The sequence below is a fragment of the Sapajus apella genome, unplaced genomic scaffold, assembly GCF_009761245.1.
Source record: "Sapajus apella isolate SASKATOON/1434 unplaced genomic scaffold, GSC_monkey_1.0 scaffold62, whole genome shotgun sequence".
NCBI lineage: Eukaryota > Metazoa > Chordata > Mammalia > Primates > Cebidae > Sapajus > Sapajus apella.
In genome coordinates this window covers 11,080,745-11,099,145 of record NW_022437002.1, presented here as the reverse complement: position 1 = coordinate 11,099,145, position 18,401 = coordinate 11,080,745, and the positions used below count along the sequence as shown (strand labels likewise).

Genomic DNA, 18,401 nt, shown 5'->3' with positions numbered 1-18,401 from the left:
GTAACAAGAGTGAAACTCCGTCTCCAAAAAAAAAAAAAAAAAAAAATACAAAGAATTAGCTGGGAGTAGTGGCGCACATCTGTAGTCCCAGCTATTTGGGAGGCTGAGGCATAAGAACCGCTTAAACCCAGGAGGCGGAGGTTGTAGCTAGCCAAGATCGTGCCACTGCACTCCAGCCTGGGTGACAGAACAAGACTCTGTCTCAAAAAATAAATAGATAAATAAAATAAATAAATAAGACAAAATACCCGGCATATAGTAAGGGCTCAATATGTATTAGCTTCTTCCCTTTTGCTTCCCCACCCCTTTTCATAGAGATCACCGTTAAGTCTATAATACACATTAGTACCAAATCATAAAGGAACTGTGATTAGGCGTGGTTTTATTTAATTTTTTTAAAATCCATTTACCTGGTAAGGAGATATGGCTTTAGCTTGAGCCAGTTATTGTTCCTTTCCATGCTTATTTTCCTTATGGGGAACAAGAGTGAACTAACTTATTCCCAATTCATTCATTCAGTATTTATTGGAGCAGCTACTTTATACCAGACACTCTTCTAGATGGTAGGGGAATGAGTTAATACACAAATAAAAACCTCTACTCTTAAGAAGTCTGCATTCTAGTCCTCACTTCAGCAGCAAATATACTAAAATTGGAACAACAGAGAGATTAGCGTGGCCCCCGCACAAGGATGACACACAAATTCGTGATATGTTCCATATTTTTAAAAAATAAGACCTGCTATTTGATAGCACAAAAGGGTGACTATAGTCAATAATAACTTTATTGTACATTTTAAAATAGAGTGTAATTAGATTGTTTGCAACACAAAGGATAAATGCTTGAGGGGATAGAGACCCCATTCTCCATGATGTGCTTATTTCACATTGCATGCCTGTATCAAAACATCTCATGTATCTCATAAATACATAAACCTATTATGTACCCACAAAAAAAAATTTTTTTTTTTAATTTTCTTTAAGAAGTGTGCATTGTACGGCCAGGCACAGTGGCTCACGCCTGTAATCCCGGCACTTTGGGAGGCCGAGGCGGGCAGATGATGAGGTCAAAAGATTGAGACCATGGTGAAACCCCGTCTCTACAAAAAAAAAAAAAAAAAAAAAGTGTGCACTGTAGTAGGAAGACTCAGACAACAAGCAAAATAAATAAAATATGTTACATGATAACACGGAGTTTCAGGAGTCAGGTGAAATAGAATTATAACATTCCAAAGGGGAAAGTGAATTTGAGAAATGGAGGCTAAAGGCTTATGCAGTTTTAAAACCCTATGAAATAGAAATTAGAAAATGGTATAAAGGGGACTTATTGGCCAGGTGTGGTAGCTCATGCCTGTAATCCCAACACTTTGGGAGGCCAAGGTGGGCAGATCACCTGAGGTCGGGAATTTGAGACCAGCCTGACCAACAGCGAGAAAGTCCGTCTCTACTAAAAATACAAAATTAGCCAGGCATGGCGGTGCATGCCTGTAATCCCAGCTCCTTAGGAGGCTGAGGCAGGAGAATTACTTGAACCTGGGAGACAAAAGTTGTTGAGCCAAGATGGCGCCATTGCACTCCGACCTGGGCAACAAAAGCAAAACTCTGTTTAAAAAAAAAAAAAAAAGGGGGGGGGGGCTTTATTATATTCTGTACATTACAATTCTCCATCTGATAGCAACACTTTGGTCTTAAGCTCTGAGAAAGATAGATTATATATTTAGTATACACAAAGCATTCAGTATCTTAGACTATATCCTAGATAGGTGAAAAGCTAGCCATATATTCAGATTAAAGAGTCAGAGATCTAAAAGGGACCCCAGAAGAACATCTGGTTCAGTTTCCTGGTTTTAGCAAATGAATAATTAAGCCATCCATGAGAGTGTTCTATATTCTTCTTGAAATTCTTCAAGAACAAAAATGGCATACCATCCTAACAATCTAAGGTTATTACCCTTAGGCTCACTGGAATTTCTCCTATAATTACCTAATACTATATTCTCTTCAGACACAATTTCATGAAGTAAACATGTATAACAAATCTGTGTATATAGCATTTATTCATCAAACATTTCTCCAGCACCTGTACATGCCAGGCACCGTCCTATAGCTGGGAACAGAGCTTAAAGTATAAAGAGGAAATAGTCATATATACAACCAAACCACCATTCTCTGTGATATGCATATCAGAAAAATATACAACCTACAGAGGTAGCAGGGAGGAAAGAGGATTAACCATGTGAGAAGAGAAGGTCAGGAAATGCTTCCCAACAGTAACACTGTCTGAACTGTGCTTAACAAAGATAAACTGGAATATGCTGGCAGATGAGGCTAATAGGTGAAAGAAATTCTAAGCAGAAGGAAAAGCGTGAGCAAAGAAAACCATAAAGATGTTCTCTAACCTGACAAGCTAAGGAAGCTGAGCACAGCTTTGTCCTGAAAAAGAGAAAAATGCAAGGAAATTAACAGTAGTAGGCAGGGATTAGACCACCACAGACTTTTTGTTGTATGCTTGGACTTTATAATATAGGTAACAGGAATCACTGAGGAGTCTTAAGCAGGGAACAGATAAGATTTGTTTTGTACTTTTGAAGGTTTTTTTCTGGTAAGAATGTAAAACATTGATGGAGAAGAAAGAATGAAGTCAACCCAGTTGAAATCAATCACAGCAGTCCAAGTAAGAGAAAATAAGACCTTGGACTCATGTATTAGCAGTACAGCGGAATGGAGAGATGACAGATGGAGAGAGATACAGGAGATGGAATTAGCAGGACTTGGTGAAAGACTGGCTGCCCGGGCAGGATGAGGGAAATGGAGGACACACTCATGAAGCCCGGTTTCTGGCTTGGGTCACTGGATGGATGGGAAAAGCATTCACTAAAATTGGGAACATACGAGAAGAGGCAGGTCCAGGAGCAGGGAGGGGAGCAACAATGCCCCTTTTGGACATATAAAGTATGAGACACCTGTGGGACAACCACATGGAAAAAAACATTGTGAAATGTGCTGGAAATTGCTGAAAACACTAATAAATACAACAATCAGCATCATTTGCAAAGTGGCTCGATTTATCAAGTCTATCATATGCATCTCATCTGACACAATCTAGACCTTCAAAGAGATCACAATACAGCTGGGAAGCTCAGACAAACACACAAAAAGTAACAACAACAAACTAAGACATGTTATAAGACAGTTTTGGTTTAAGGAATTACAAAAATTACAATTATAACACTTGTTATATTTAACGACCATAATGAAATCACTACTTATGTTTTCCAATCTCTAGAACTTTTATTTATTTAACTTTCCATATCATCACAAGCCTATTTATTGAATATATTATACATCTTTTCAAGTCAGAAAAGAATGAAAAACAGAGGAGGAGAAAAAAGGATGCTAGAGTTTCAGCTCTGCTATCAGACAATATATACAGGCAAAAGCAAAGGGAAGCAACTAATGACAGCAACAAATACTATTTTCTGTGTTTATTAGCCCTTACTAACACAGCACCTGTGCCACAGCTACACAAGATACTGTGTCTTATCCCTTCACAACTGCATATTCATGCCAAGACCTGGACAATTCCCTCCACTGCCTCCCTGCTTTCCAGGTACTTCCCACAGGATAATCAGAGAAAGGAGGCCTGAGAGATGGGAACCTAATGCTCCATCTATCTTTCTCTCCCACAGGGAAGGTAAAGAAAAATTCCAGCCCTTGGCTGTTCCTCATTCTTCCTAATAAAGGCAATGTTACATGAATACTGTTATTACACTTATTAACCATAAAAACAAGAATGAAAACAATGAACCAGTCCTCTGAAAGGTATGAGGACCTCAAAGTACCCCACCTACACTGGTCACTGTTTTCCATTTGGGAAACCAACAAAGGCCGGGACAGGTCCTACATTCTTCCCCTCTAGAGGTGACTCAGGCCAGGCCAGTTAGCTTCTTTCCAACCCTACACTGACCCATGCTCAGGCTGCGGTTCACTTTGGCTGCTGCTCTGTCTGCGATGTTTGTGAGCACACAAGCATTTGCAGTAGGTCTGGAATAAATTTCCTCAAGTTACAGAAATCATTGTACCAGAAGAGCCAGGCCTTCCAGGTACTCTCCCTGCTGGAAACTGGACCTCCCACTTCAGTGACAGGTCACCACTGGAGAGCAAGGGTCCTGTAAGGATTCTGCCCCAGATGTATAGATAATATGGCAAAAAGGTCCTGCATGACTGTAAAGGATATCAGAGATAAATCACCTGGCACCAAAGGGCCACGAATGGCAGCTCTCTGCCATCTCAGTTGGAGGTGAAGATGATGTTGTCTCTGTTAATCCTCTTCCTCACTGACTACATGTCCTTTTAGGCTATCTTCTACTGTGACAATGATAGCTAAATGAGTAATCATCCATTATTTGTTCAACTGCTTACACATTCTTTATTGTCTTTTGTCATTTGTAATGTGTATCATATACTGTAAACCCCTAGAGGACAGAGGGTTTATGAACTCTCAGTGTTATATACTACACTACATTCAAAGAGGCTCTTAACACAGACATTTTTGCTGATGACGATAACAATAGTAGAAGGAGTCTATAAACACAAAGGGGCATCTCCTAAAGTCAACCATTCATGGCAATACATGAAGCAAGGGACACACAAGTGCATACACACACACCTCTTGCAGGTTGAGAGAGAAATTGTACTGGACAAGCCAAACCAGGGAGTGCAACAAGATCAAAGCTTCCCCAAATTAGTGGAGACGTATCTTCCACTCCCCATTGTGACTCATGGCAAGTTTATCTGATATAGAGTCCAACTTCACAAAACAAGGAGCAGAAAACAAGCCCCACTATAGTGAACATGGCAATAAACAAAGATGTGGAATGTGCCAATGGGGAAGAACAATGTCAATTCTAAGCTGGCCCTAACACATTAGGAAATACCCTGTACACCGGAATAAAAGTGAAAAAAAAAAAAAAAAAAAAAAAACAAAGCCAAGAAAAGGAGAAAGGGAAACTAATACTTTTTTAGATATAAAGGTCAGATAAACTCTGAAGGACACTGTCACATCTGAAAGGTGGTGATTATATTGAACTTGTTAAGGTGAGGCAGGCAGGGCTCTGAGTCATAAGAACAAATCTATACTTCATTGCCTGCCTGACAAAATAAACAAGAAGGAGGCTGCATTTTCCACAACAGCCCCTCTGTCCAGTCGTGTAAAAACCCAGGTCTACACAAGCCTAGTCCAAATAGAATTGGGTATACTAACTATGTAACCTTCATGGAAAGCAAACCTCAAAAATGTTTCAAAGCTAAACTACCCTGGGAAGAGTATTAAAGCTAACTGTTAAGATTAATGCAGAAAACTAAGCCTAGAGTGCATTCTCAAACCAATGAATCCTCCACTATCCATGTCAGATAATGAGATGGGAATTAAAGATCAAAAGTGAGAAAAGTCTCTTTCTCTGTCAAGAGTCAAGATGTCCTGTCCAAAAGTCAAATTATCTCAACAAAAACATAAGAATTAATTTCTATGCTCGCTTCGGCAGCACATATACTAAGATTGGAAGAATACAGAGAAGATTAGCATGGCCCCTGCGCAAGGATGACATGCAAATTGGTGAAGTGTTCCATTTTTTTTTATTTTTATCTTTTTTTATAAATAAAGAAAAAAATCATTATTATTTTTTGTAATAATAAAAAGAATTAATTTCTGCATAGCACTTTGCTGACTGATAGGCAAGAATGTAAAAGTTATATATATCCTTCTTCCCAGAGGAGTAGACAATTTTGCTACGGGCCAAAACACAAGCCAGCCAGAGAAATACAAACAATTGATAATCAAATTGATTTTTAGACAAACTACAAGGACCCCTTATTCTTCTATCAAAACTGTGCTGGAAAATTCTGATCCTGGATCAACCTACCTGTCTGGCTTGGAATCTATTACACCTAGGCTGTTGAGTGCTTCTAGGGCTACAGGGAAAACACACACACACGACCCTTCTCTCCTTCCTCCTGACTCTCAGCAAATAACTTCACCTCCTACTTCATAGAGAGAATAAGAGCATCAGGAGAAATTACCTCAATTTCCTACACCTCTAACCAACCAATTAAAAGACACACCTTTTGACTCTAGATCCCATGCTCCATCAATTTTTCTTTACCTTCTTTGAATTTTATTATATCTTCCTTCTCTACTGGCTCTTTCCAAACAGCACTTAAATAAACATGCTCAGGTGTCTCCTATGTTACAATAAATAAACAAAACTCTCCCCACCCTTCATCTATCTTCCTTCTCTCTCTTCCTTCAAAGTACAAGTTCCAAAAGTCACTGGCTGCTCTTCTGCACTTTCCATTCACCTCTCACAACTCCACTGAAAATGTTCCAGTAGCAGTGATCTTTATATTGGACATCTATAGTCTTTGTCTTATTTGACCTCTGCATGATGTGCACTGTGTAACACACTCCTTCTTGAAACTCACTTCTCTCCTGTTCCTCCTACCTTTCTGGCCACTCTCTTTCTGTGGACAATTTCCTTCTGGAGATCTCTTTCTCTACTTCTGACACCACTCTCCCATTGGGAGTTCCCCACAGTTTTTGTCTCAATATACATACACTCCTAAAGCCAGCTTCTTCTCCCCTCCCATGGCTGTGGTTTGATAAGTTGATGACTCTCTTACCCTCTCACCTATCACTCTCCTAAGTTCCATGTTCATTACAACCAACTACCTCCTGGACATCTCTACCCAGCATCCCTCAGAAGCCTCGACCGCAATGTCACCTAAATTAAACTCAGTATCTTCTCCTGTACCATCACTGCCACCACTTCACTGAAAATAACTTTATTCCTCTTATATTCTCTATTTTAGTTCATGACACGACTCACCCACACAAATACCCAAGCCAGAAACCTGCAAGTCATCCTAGGTTCTTCCCTCTCCCCCTCATACACCACATTCAATTAGTCATCAAAACACATGGATGTTACCCCTTCATATTTCTTGATTTGCCTGCTTTGTTACATTACTACTTTCACAACCTTAGTTTCACTCCCTGCCCAAATTCCTGTGAATGCCTCCTAACTTGTCCGCCACTAGTCTTTCCTCCCGCCCCCACCTTCCTTGGCACTGCTGCCAGAGGAAAAGTACTCCCTAAAATGTAAATCTAATCATAGTCTTCCTTGCCTGCATTTCTTCAATGTCTCCCAAAAGCCTTTAGGATAAAAGTCCAAGCTCTATACAATATGACATACAAAGCCAGTCAACATTTTAGTCTTGCCCACTCTCCCTACCTCATCTCATCTCACCGTCCTTCACATACTATGCTCCAACCTTACTAATGCCCAATATTCCCCCTCTCAAGCTTGCTCATCCCCTTACTTCTGTTCATGCTGCCCAGAATGCTCTTTCCCCAAACTTTTTGCTCAGGGTCCCGCATCCTTTCGGTAACAGCTCAGGTTTCACTTTCATGCTCTGGCTATACTGGGTACCCCTCTTCACTACCACAGCACCAGCATTTATCTATATAATGGCACTTGCTACAACAGACAGTAACTGTTCAGTTTACCAATAGGTTTTCTCCATTAAATCATAAGATCAGAGAGATACAAGGACAATATCTTTATCTTCTCAGCACATCACCTACTCCCTGGTTCATAGTAGACATTCAATAAATATTTATTAATTAAATGAATAAATGGATCCTCCAAACAAGCCCACTGACACCCTTGGAGATTAGCAAATCAAGATATAATTGGCCTGCACATGGTGGCTCACACCTGTAATCCTAGTACTTTGGAAGGCCAAGGCAAACAAATCATTTGAGCTCAGGAGTTCAAGACCAGCCTGGGCAACACGGCAAAACCCCATCTCTACAAAAAATACAAAAATTAGCAGGTGTGGTGGTATGTGCCTATAGTCCCAGCTACCTGAAGGACCAGGTTAGGGGAATCACTTGAGCCTGAAAGGTTGAGGGTGCGGTGAGCTGTGATCATGCCACTGCATTCTAGCCTGGATGACAAAGTGAGACCCTGTCTCAAAAATATAGATAGACAGACAGATAAACACATATCTCTGAAGATGGCAGAAGGGATTTTTTTCTTATACAGGGATCTCACTATGTTGCCCAGGTTGGCCTCAAATTCCTAGGCTCAAGTGATCCTCCTGTACCAGCCTCCTGAGTGGGAGTAGCTGGGATTACAGGCCTGAGTTACTACACTCAGCTCTCAGACGGGATTTAAGGGGATTTCTCATACAATTCTTGTCAGGTATTTATTCCTGGAAACATGCAATTAAAACTATCCAGAAAATGGGTAGAATAGGTGGCTGGGGGATTCAGCATTGCTAATTTAAATGAGAAGTAAAGGCTAAGAAACACGGCCCTATCTAAGAAGTTCAGGAAAAGTTAAAATCTTATTTTTTGTTTTTTTTTGAGACGGAGTCTCACACTGTCACCCAGGCTGGAGTGCAGTGGCCTGATCTCAGTTCACTGCAACTTCCGCCTCCCCGGTTCAAGCAATTCTCCTGCCTCAGCCTCGCAAGTAGCTGGAACCATAGGTGCGCACCACCACGCCCAGCTAATTTTTGTATTTTTTAGTAGAGACAGGGTTTCACCATATTGGCTAGGCTAGTCTTGAACTCCTGACCTTGTGATTCGCCCGCCTCGGCCTCCCAAAGTGCTGGGATTACAGACGTGAGCCACTACACCTGGCCAGAGTAAAATCTTTAAAAGACTTTTATTCAAGAAGTAAGAGGTGATTCCAGCATTTTGGGAGGCCAAGGCAGGCAGATCACTTGAGGCCAGGAGTTCGAGAGCAGTCAAGATGGTGAACCTCTGTCTCTATTAAAAATACAAAAATTAGTCAGGTATGGTGGTACAAGCCTGTAGTCCCAGCTAATCGGGTGGCTGAGGCACAAGAATTACTTGAACCTGGGAGACGGAAGAGGCTGCAGTAAGCCAAGATCGCACCATTACACTCCAGCCTAAACCACAGAATGAGACTTTTTCACAAAAAAAAAAAAAAAAGACTTTGTTCTAGAAAAGTCCTGGGATGAGGGGTAATTCTTTTTCAAGGCAAATCTTCTAGAAAAGAATTAGCAATGTTAATATCTAAACTTAAGTCCCTGTACCTGCCCAAAATGTTCTCAAATATACCCCTCTCTTCTTTAACAGTCATCCCTAAAGCTGGGTGTAGTCCCGGTTTCTAAGAAGGCTGAAGAAGGAGGATCACTTGAGTCTAGGAGTTTGAGGCTACAATGAGCTACGATCACCCCACTATACTCTAGTCTGGGCAACAGAGCAAGACCCTATTCCAAAAAAAAAAAAAAAAGAACAAAAGTCATCCCTTAATCTAACCTCATGACTCAATTACAATGCAGCTTCCCAGAAAATAGACTTCTACTGTAATCCATCATTTACATCATCTTTCCATTAATCCTGCCTATCATATAAAACTCAAGTTCTTCCTACTGGCCTTCCAGGCCCTCATCTCTCTATCATTATTTCAGTGCTGCTAAGTGGCTCACCCATCTCCCTAGTACCACTTTCCCATCATAGTATCTGCTTATAGGTACAAGCAGAATATAGCACACACAGTGAGCTTATTCATGGTTGCTGACTGACTAAAAAACACACAAAAAAATTACTTCCTACATGTCTCAATCCAACATGCTCCTGCAGGTTGAAAACTATAAACTCCAGAAGACACTTCAAGCAAGCCCTTTCATTAACACAAAGGAATTGTGTTTGTCATTTTGAATGAAAATCACTATAGAAATGTGCCATGATAAAAGGGAATCTAACAGTACAACTGGCAAAGCTCTTGTCCAGAAGAAAGATGCTGATTGACCAATTAATTTGTCTTAGGTGACTACTCAAATCATCCCTGATAATTGGAACATTCCTGATGGTTGACACATGGTCATACAGAAGAAAGCAATTTTGAATAGAGAAAAACAAAAGCTTGTGCCCAATGAAAGCAGACTTACACTATAACACAATTTTAAGTAGCCACAGCAAGTGGATGATATGAGATCCCAGGCAAGCAAAAAAGGTCCCATCCTTCCTCACTCCATTCTCTCCCAAGCATCTCCCTACTGGTCAGCTTGCCTCTCCATCCCCAGCCCCTCCACACCCCTCACCCAACAACCATGGAAAGCATATTATCAAAATCTCTGTATATTTTCCTGTTATTTATTTATTTAGAGATAGAGTCTTGCTCTGTCACCCAGGCTGGAGTACAGAGGCACCATCTCAACTCACTGCAACCTCCACCTCCCACGTTCAATTGATTCTCCTGCTTCCGCCTCCTGAGTAGCTGGGATTACAGGCATGCACCACTACGCCCAGCTAATTCTTGTATTTTTAGTAGAGATGGGGTTTCACCATGTTGGTCAGGTTGGTCTTGAAGTCCTGATCTCATGATTCGCCCATCTCGGCCTCCCAAAGTGCTAGGATTACAGGCGTAAGCTACCACGTCCGGCCACTTTCCTGTACTTTTTACACTTTTTCACATTAATATGTGTTCATAATATGAAAATTATTTAAAATATAACTCGAAGTCCATGTCTCTAAAAACATATGCACTGATATGATCACCCCTTTACACCTTCTCTCAAGAGGAATTCCCTGCCAGTTAGCCACTTACATAAGAAGTGTAAAAAGTCCCAACACTAAAAGAGCATAAAACTTCATTACGGAAACACAGTAGTCCCAGCTATTTCGAAGGCTGAGACGGGAGAATCACAAGTCCAGGTGTTTGAGGCTACAGTGAGCTATGATCACGCCATTGCACTCTAGCCTGGACGACAGAGGGAAAATTAATATTAGAGTAATCAGAGAAAGCCACATGAAGCACACAGGTTTCATGTTTGGCTTTAATAAATAAGAGATAAGCTGAGCACAGTGGCTCACACTTGTAATCCCAGCACTTTGAAAGGATGAGGCAGGAGGATCACTTGAACCCAGGAATTGGAGACCATCCTGGGCAATATAGTAAGATTTCATCTCTGCAAAAAAAAAAATATATTTCAAATTAGCCAGAAATGGTGACGTACACCTGTAGTCCCAGCAACTCAGGAGGCTGAGGTGAAAGGATCACTTGAGCCCAGGAAGTTGAGGCTGCAGTGAACCATGATCACACCATTGCAATCCAGCCTGGGCAACAGGGCAACTCTGTCTCAAAAGAAATAAATAGAGAAATAAGAAATAAGATTTGAATGCTGGGCACAGTGGTTCACCTCTATAATCCCAGCACTTTAGGAGGCCAAGGTGGGCAGATCATGAGGTCAGGAGTTTGACAGCCTGACCAATATGACGAAACCCCATCTCTACTAAAAATACAAAAATTAGCCAGGCGTGGTGGCAGGTGCCTGTAATCCCAGCTACTTGGGAAGCTGAGATAGGAGAATCGCTTGAACCAGGAGGTGGAAGTTGTAGTGAGCTGAGATCACGCCACTGCACTCCAACTTGAGCAACAGAGCAAGACTCCATCTCAAAAATAAATAAATAAACAAATAAATTAGCTGGGCGTGGTGGCACATGCCTGTAATTCCAACTACTCAGGAGGCTGAGGCAGTAGAATTGCTTGAACCCGGGAGGTAGAGGTTGCAATGAGTTGAGATCACCCCACTGCACTCCAGCCTGGGTGACAGAGCAAGACTCATCTCAAAAAGAAAAAAAAATAGGCCGGGCGAGGTGGCTCACTCCTGTAATCCTAGCACTTTGGGAGGCCAAGACGGGTGGATCATGAGGTCAAGAGATCAAGACCATCCTGGTCAACAAGGTGAAACCCTGTCTCTACTAAAAATACAAAAATTAGCTGGGCACGGTGGTGTGCACCTATAGTCCCAGCTACTGGGAGGCTGAGGCAGGATAATTGCTTGAACCAAGGAGGCGGAGGTTGCAGTGAGCTGAGATCGCGCCACTGCACTTCAGCCTGGGTAACAAGAATGAAACTCTGTCTTAAAAAAAAAAAAAAAAGATTTGAATAATCAGGAAGGGAGAGGGCATTCCAGGAAAAGAGAATGTAAACAAAAGCACAGGACCCAGGGGGAAGGGTTGCTAAGACTAGCCCAAATGGAGAAGAGAGCTGTGTTAGGCAGTAACAGTTGGTGCAGTTGAGTATGAGGAGGAAGTCATATTATGAAAGGCCCTGAGGCCGGGCACGGTGGCTCACACCTGTAGTCCCAGCAGCTCAGGAGGCTGAGGTGAAAGGTTCACTTAAACTCAGGAAGTCGAGGTTGCAGTGAGCCATGATCACACCACTGCGCTCCAGCCTGGGCAATAAACCAACCCTGTCTCAAAAAAAAAGACAAATAAGAAATGTGATTTAAATGCTGGGTGCAGTGGCTTACCCCTGCAATTCCAGCACTTTGGGAGGCCAAGACGGGCAGATCATGAGGTCAGGAGTTCAACACCAGCCTGATGACCAATATGATGAAACCCCATCTCTACTAAAAATACAAAAATTAGCCAGGCGTGGTGGCACGTGCCTGTAAACCCAGCTACTCGGTAGACTGAGAAAGGAGAATCACTTGAACCGGGAGGTAGAAGCTGCAGTGAGCAGAGACTAAGCAACAGAGTGACACTCTTTTTTTTTTTTTTTTTTTTTTTTTTTTTTTTGGATATGGAGTTTCGCTCTTGTTACCCAGGCTGGAGTGCAATGGCGCAATCTCGGCTCACCGCAACCTCCGCCTCCTGGGTTCAGGCAATTCTCCTGCCCCAGCCTCCTGAGTAGCTGGGATTACAGGCACGCGCCACCACGCCCAGCTGATTTTTGTATTTTTAGTAGAGACGGGGTTTCACCATGTTGACCAGGATGATCTTGATCTCTTGACCTCGTGATCCACCCGCCTCGGCCTCCCAAAGTACTGGGATTACAGGCATGAGCCACCGCGCCCGGCTGAGACTCATCTTAAAAAAAAAAAAAAAAAAAGGAATAATCAGGAAGGGAGAGGGCATTCCAAAAAAAGAGAATGTAAACAAAGGCAGAGGACCCAGGGGGAAGGCTTGCTAAGACCGCCCAAATGGAGAAGAGAGCTGTGTTAGGAAGTAACAGTTGGTACAATTGGGCATGAGGAGTAAGAGAAATCATGAAAGGCCCTGAGGCTGGGTGCGATGGCTCACACCCATAATCCCAGCACTTTGGGAGGCTGAGGTGGGCGGATCACCTGAGGTCGGAAGTTTGAGACCAGCCTGACCAACATGGAGAAACCCCCGTCTCTACTAAAAATACAAAATTAGCTAGGCGTAGTGCTGCACACCTGTAATCCCAGCTAATTGGGAGGCTGAGGCAGGAGATCGCTTGAACCTGGGAGGCAGAGGTTGTGGTGAGCCAAGACAGCACCACTGCACTCCAGCCTGGGCAACAAGAGCAAAACTCCATCTCAAACAGACAAACAAACAAACAAAGGCCCTGAAAGCTAGAGACAAAGAATCAGAGATTCATTCTAATTTACTTCAGGAGCTTAGAAGCTCCAGAAGAAAAAAAAATTCATTAAATGTAACAAACTGGTTACTTTCAGAAAATACATGCCTGAAATCCCAGCATTTTGGGGGACGAAGGCAAGAGGATGGCTTAAAGCCAAGAGTTCAAGACTAGTCTGGACAATGCAAGACCCTAACTCTATTAAAATATAAAATAATTAGCTGGGCATGGTGGCATGCACCTTTAATCCTAGCTACTCAGGAGGCTGGGATGGGAGGATCACTTGAGCCCAAAAGTTTAAGGTTACAGTGAGCTACAATGTTACCAACTGCACTCCAGCATGGGTGACCGTGTCACAAAAAAACTGAAATAACATTCTTAGATACCACAAGGCATTTACCAGGCCAGAAAATTAGTAAATGCCACCAGCAGAAGCCAGACAAAAGAGGCTTCAACTCCAATCAAAACCATGAGAGTAAAAGCAGGAGCTTTAGCATTCCATACAACCTAGTCACAACATGGCTCAATATATAATTATCAGAAGCTGAAAGGAGTAACCTTACTTAGAAAAAAGAGGAAAGTTGTTTTCAAGAACATTGAGAAAACACAACAGACTCCTTACAATCTATAATTGATCATTTGTGACTTTTGATCTTGGGATTTTTCTGTTCTCAGATGTGCATTCTGAAGTATTCTTTCCACCATGATCTCTTAAACCTGGAATTGGCACTGAAAAAAATACTAGGATAATAGGCTTCAGCTGGTGCATTTCCCCGGTTTGTATTACATTACTTGCCATCAAGCCCAAGACAAGGCAGTAGCTCCCATAAGCACTGTTAGCACGTGGACACATTTTATTATTTCAACAGCATGAATGTGGCCAAAACTTGTGATTTCCCAGCAGACGGACTTGACTCACTTTCTGAATTAACAGTGTTCATGTCCAGAAGTAGCAATTACTCTTTTGTTCTGGCTAAAAGCTATCCACTCCAACTCTAGGAGTTTGTTCTAAAAAGGAACTTAAAAACTGAGTGTAAGGCAGGGCGCAGTGGCTCATATCTGTAATCCAAGCACTTTGGAGGCCGAGGTGGGTGGATCACCTGAGGTCAGGAGTTCAAGACCAGCCTGACCAACATGGTGAAACCCTGTCTTTAAAAAAAAAAAAAAAAAGAAAAACTGAGTGTAGGCCAGGCACGGTGGCTCAAGCCTGTAATCTCAGCCCTTTGGGAGGCCAAGGAAGGATGATCACTTGAGGCCAGAAGTTTGAGACCAGCCTGGGCAACATAGTGAGACCTTGTCTCTTCAAAATATTTTAAAATTACCCAGGCATGGTGGCATGTGCCTGCAGTCTCAGCTACTTGGGAGGCAGGAAGATCCCTTCAGCCTGGGAGGTGGAGGCTGCAATGAACTCTGATATCACCACACTGCACTCTAGCATGGGCAACAAAGCAAGACCCTGTCTCAAACAAAAAAATAAAAAGAAAGAAAGAAAGAAGAAAAAGAACAATACTCATTTAAAAAGATAAACTGAGTCTACATATAAACAACAGGTTGCTTCAGTGTCACTTAGGTAAACAATTCCAAATTCTCAGCCCATATTTTCCAATCACTGTGTTAACAAAATTTCATCATTTTGTTCTACATTATTTTTGTATGAAAATTTCAAAGTGACTGATATACCATAAAACTTCTCCCATAATAAGGGGAAAAGAAATTCTCCACAGTTCAGAGATATGAAAACGTATGTCACTTAAAGTGTGTGACTATACTTCAGAAACTAAAACCAACGACAATAACGATACTAACAATTAAAGCATTTTCACAATTATCTCACTTAACCCAAGTCATCTGCTGTGATTTAAAACTTTCTTCTGTGATACAATGTAAAACTTCACCCAAAAATCTGGAGCCTGGCTCTTAGTAATTTTAAGTCTTTATGCCTAAATTTACTTATCTGTGTAATGCTATCCTTCAGGGTATTATAAAGCTTAAATAAGATATACATCAACGTTTTTCTAAATATTAAAGAATCCTTCAAATAGCCTGGACATGGAGGCTCACACCTGTAATCCCAGCATTTTGGGAGGCCGAGGCAGGTGGATCAAGATGTCAGGAGTTTGAGAACAGCCTGGCCAACATGGAAACCCCATCTCTACTAAAAAAAATAAAAACTAAATTCAGCCGGGCATGGTGGTGTGTGCCCACAATCCTAGCTACTCAGGAGGCTGAGGCAGGAGAATTGCTTGAACCCAGAAGGTAGAGGTTGCAGTGAGCCAAGATCGTGCCACTGCACTCCAGCCTGGGCGAAAGAGCAAGACTCCATCTCAAAAATAAAATAAAATAAAACAAACATTAAAGGACTAATATACGCCCAGAGCTCATTTATATTCCCATGAATTCCAAGAAGGTGGTATTATCATCCCTATTTTAACCGATGAGAAACCCAAAAGATCAGAGAAACCTTTTCCAAGGTCACACAGTAGAAGCTAACTGGCAAAAACTAGGACTGGAGCCCAAAACTGAAGAAATCCAAAGCATAGGCTTTCTACCATATCAATTAAGTAATACACAGACTCTTCACTCCTAACCCTTTGTGCTATAAGTTTTGTAAGTTATTTTCTGCACTAAAATAAATGAAAATTGGTCCTAACTAGCTTCATATAACCCACAACACCTAGTGAGAATTCTGAATTTTGTAAGTACCAGATAGATGTTACGAACGTTGAAATGCGAATGTTCTCTTTTATTCCTAGTCCAGGCCAGCAACTAAAGACTATTTAGTCCTTAAAGCTTTGTGAAAACCAAAGTCTAATTGCATCTGAAGCAATCACCATCAACTGAATGTGGTTTTTAACCCTCCTCTTTAAAACCTAAAACAATGCTTATATGTGACCTGCTTCTTCAGTAGAGTTGGTCTCTATCCTAGGAGAGGAATAAAATCCTGGTTCTCCTACCTCCGTGACTATTCCTTAATTTCCTCTGGTGTTCATAAGGACCTCAATCCACAGAGAAGAAAACTTTGTGACTGGCCAGTACCATCTGGAAGAAATATTCCTTGAACTGATTCACATCTCTTTTGTTTCCTTATTTACAAAGCAACCATCTGATTAGTACTTCATAAGTACTTCATAAGCACTTCAATGCTAGAAGAGGGTGCCACGGAGACCAATATAAATATTCTAATCACTGGACAGGTGTTCTCTTATTATGAATTAATAAAATTGGCATACTAATTGTTGCTTCTTTATTTATTTATTCTGAGACTGAGTTTCGCTCTTCTCACCCAGGCTGGAGTGCAATGGTGCCATCTTGGCTCACTGCAACCTCCACCTCCTGAGTTCAAGTGACTCTCCCGTCTCAGCCTCCTGAGTAACTGTAATTACAAGCGTGTGCCACCACGCCCAGCCAATTTTTGTATTTTTAGTAGAGACGGGGTTTCACCATGTTGGCCAGGCTGGTCTCAGGTGATGTGCGCACCTCAGCCTCCCAAAGTGCTGGGATTACAGGCGTGAGCCACTGCACCCAGCTGTTGTTCCACTTTTAAAATCTACAATGACTCCATCACTGCCCATGGATTAAAGCCAAAAAAGAATCTTTACAAGCTAGACCCTAGATTATTTCCAATATCGTGTGTTTCCACCAAAACTCCAGCCCTTTAGTGGCACCCAACTACTCTCATTCCTTAAAACCCTTCAATTCACTATCACACCTGCATACCTTTGCATATGCTAGGTAAACTTTCTCTGTCTTCTCCCCACTCCACCCTCTCTTCTATCTAGCTAAATCCTATTCATCCTTAAAAGCCCTCTTAAGTGTCACCTCCTTTGTCAACTCTCCCAGGTAAACCCAAACAGGGTTCACCCTTCCTCTTGCTTCCATAGTATGTCTGTTCTAGCACCTATCACAGCATCATAACTACTTGTTTGCAAGTTTCTTTCCCTTACTAGATGTGAATAACCAAGGGCAGGAACCACATCTCATTCAGAATTCTGGCATCACCAGCATCTAACATAGTGTCACTTCCAAGAGAGATTTTTAATGACTGTCAGAGAATTGGGTGAATGAAGGATATACCCTGGTTCTCTTGGTTGCTGCCCACTCTGAAATGTTAGAATCCAGTTATTATCTAATGCCTCCTGTTTACTAGCCATCTATCTGAAAGAACCTTTGGGACATTTAGGAAATAAGGGAGAGCATTTATTTCCATGCTGAATCCTCTAATCCTGCCAAGACCATGCTCACTGCCACCACACAGAAAAAAAATGGTTGCCAAGCACAGTTCTGGAAAACCCATACTTGACTACCATTCCTAATACAGCTGCACTACACACAGCTCTGCTTCCCTCACACTGCAAATGAATTACTGCCCTTCTCACCTTTGCCCTAGGGGCAGCTTATGCAGCTGAAAAATTTAGCTCACCTTCTGCATATAAAAATTCTGCTTCAGGCCTGCCCAGTGGCTCACACCTATAAACCCAGCACTTTTGGAGTTTGAGACCAGCCTGACCAACATGGTGAAACTCTGTATCTGCAAAAAATACAAAATTTAGCCAGGTGTGGTGGTATCCACCTGTGATCCCAGCTACTCAGGAGGCTGAGGCAGGAGAATCGCTTGAACCCCGGAGGCAGAGGTTACAGTGAGCCAAGATCGAGGCACTGCACTCCAGCCTGGGCAATGGAGTGCTTGTCTGTAGAATGAGATGACTACAAATTAATAGCAGCAGAAAAAGATCCAAGTAATGTGGTGGCCAGCCAATAAGGATCTACAACACCCCACCCATCATCAATATCTATTTTCCCATCTCTTTGCAAAACCAATACCTGGCATGATCCTCACAAACTACTTCCCCTGGTTACTCTATAGGTTCCAGCTCACTCTTCTACTTAGACAAAACTATTCTCCTATTAAGGTAATAAGGTGGTTTCTAAGTCTGGAAAATGCAGGAATTCCATACAGCAAAGTAACAAAGGCCCGGAT

General features: G+C 41.9%; 1 protein-coding gene, 1 non-coding gene and 1 pseudogene across 8 annotated transcripts in view; 2 read left to right on the top strand and 1 right to left on the bottom strand.

Annotated features, from left to right (window-relative positions):
- The window catches only part of MACF1 (microtubule actin crosslinking factor 1), a 410,941-nt gene that overhangs the window by 367,241 nt on the left and 25,299 nt on the right, over positions 1–18,401 (bottom strand). The gene's annotated exons all lie outside the window — the stretch shown is intronic.
- Positions 627–726, top strand: LOC116529687 (annotated as a pseudogene).
- LOC116529675 lies at positions 5,527–5,633 on the top strand. Its single transcript, XR_004259604.1, has one exon. It is a non-coding gene; the product is annotated as a U6 spliceosomal RNA (small nuclear RNA).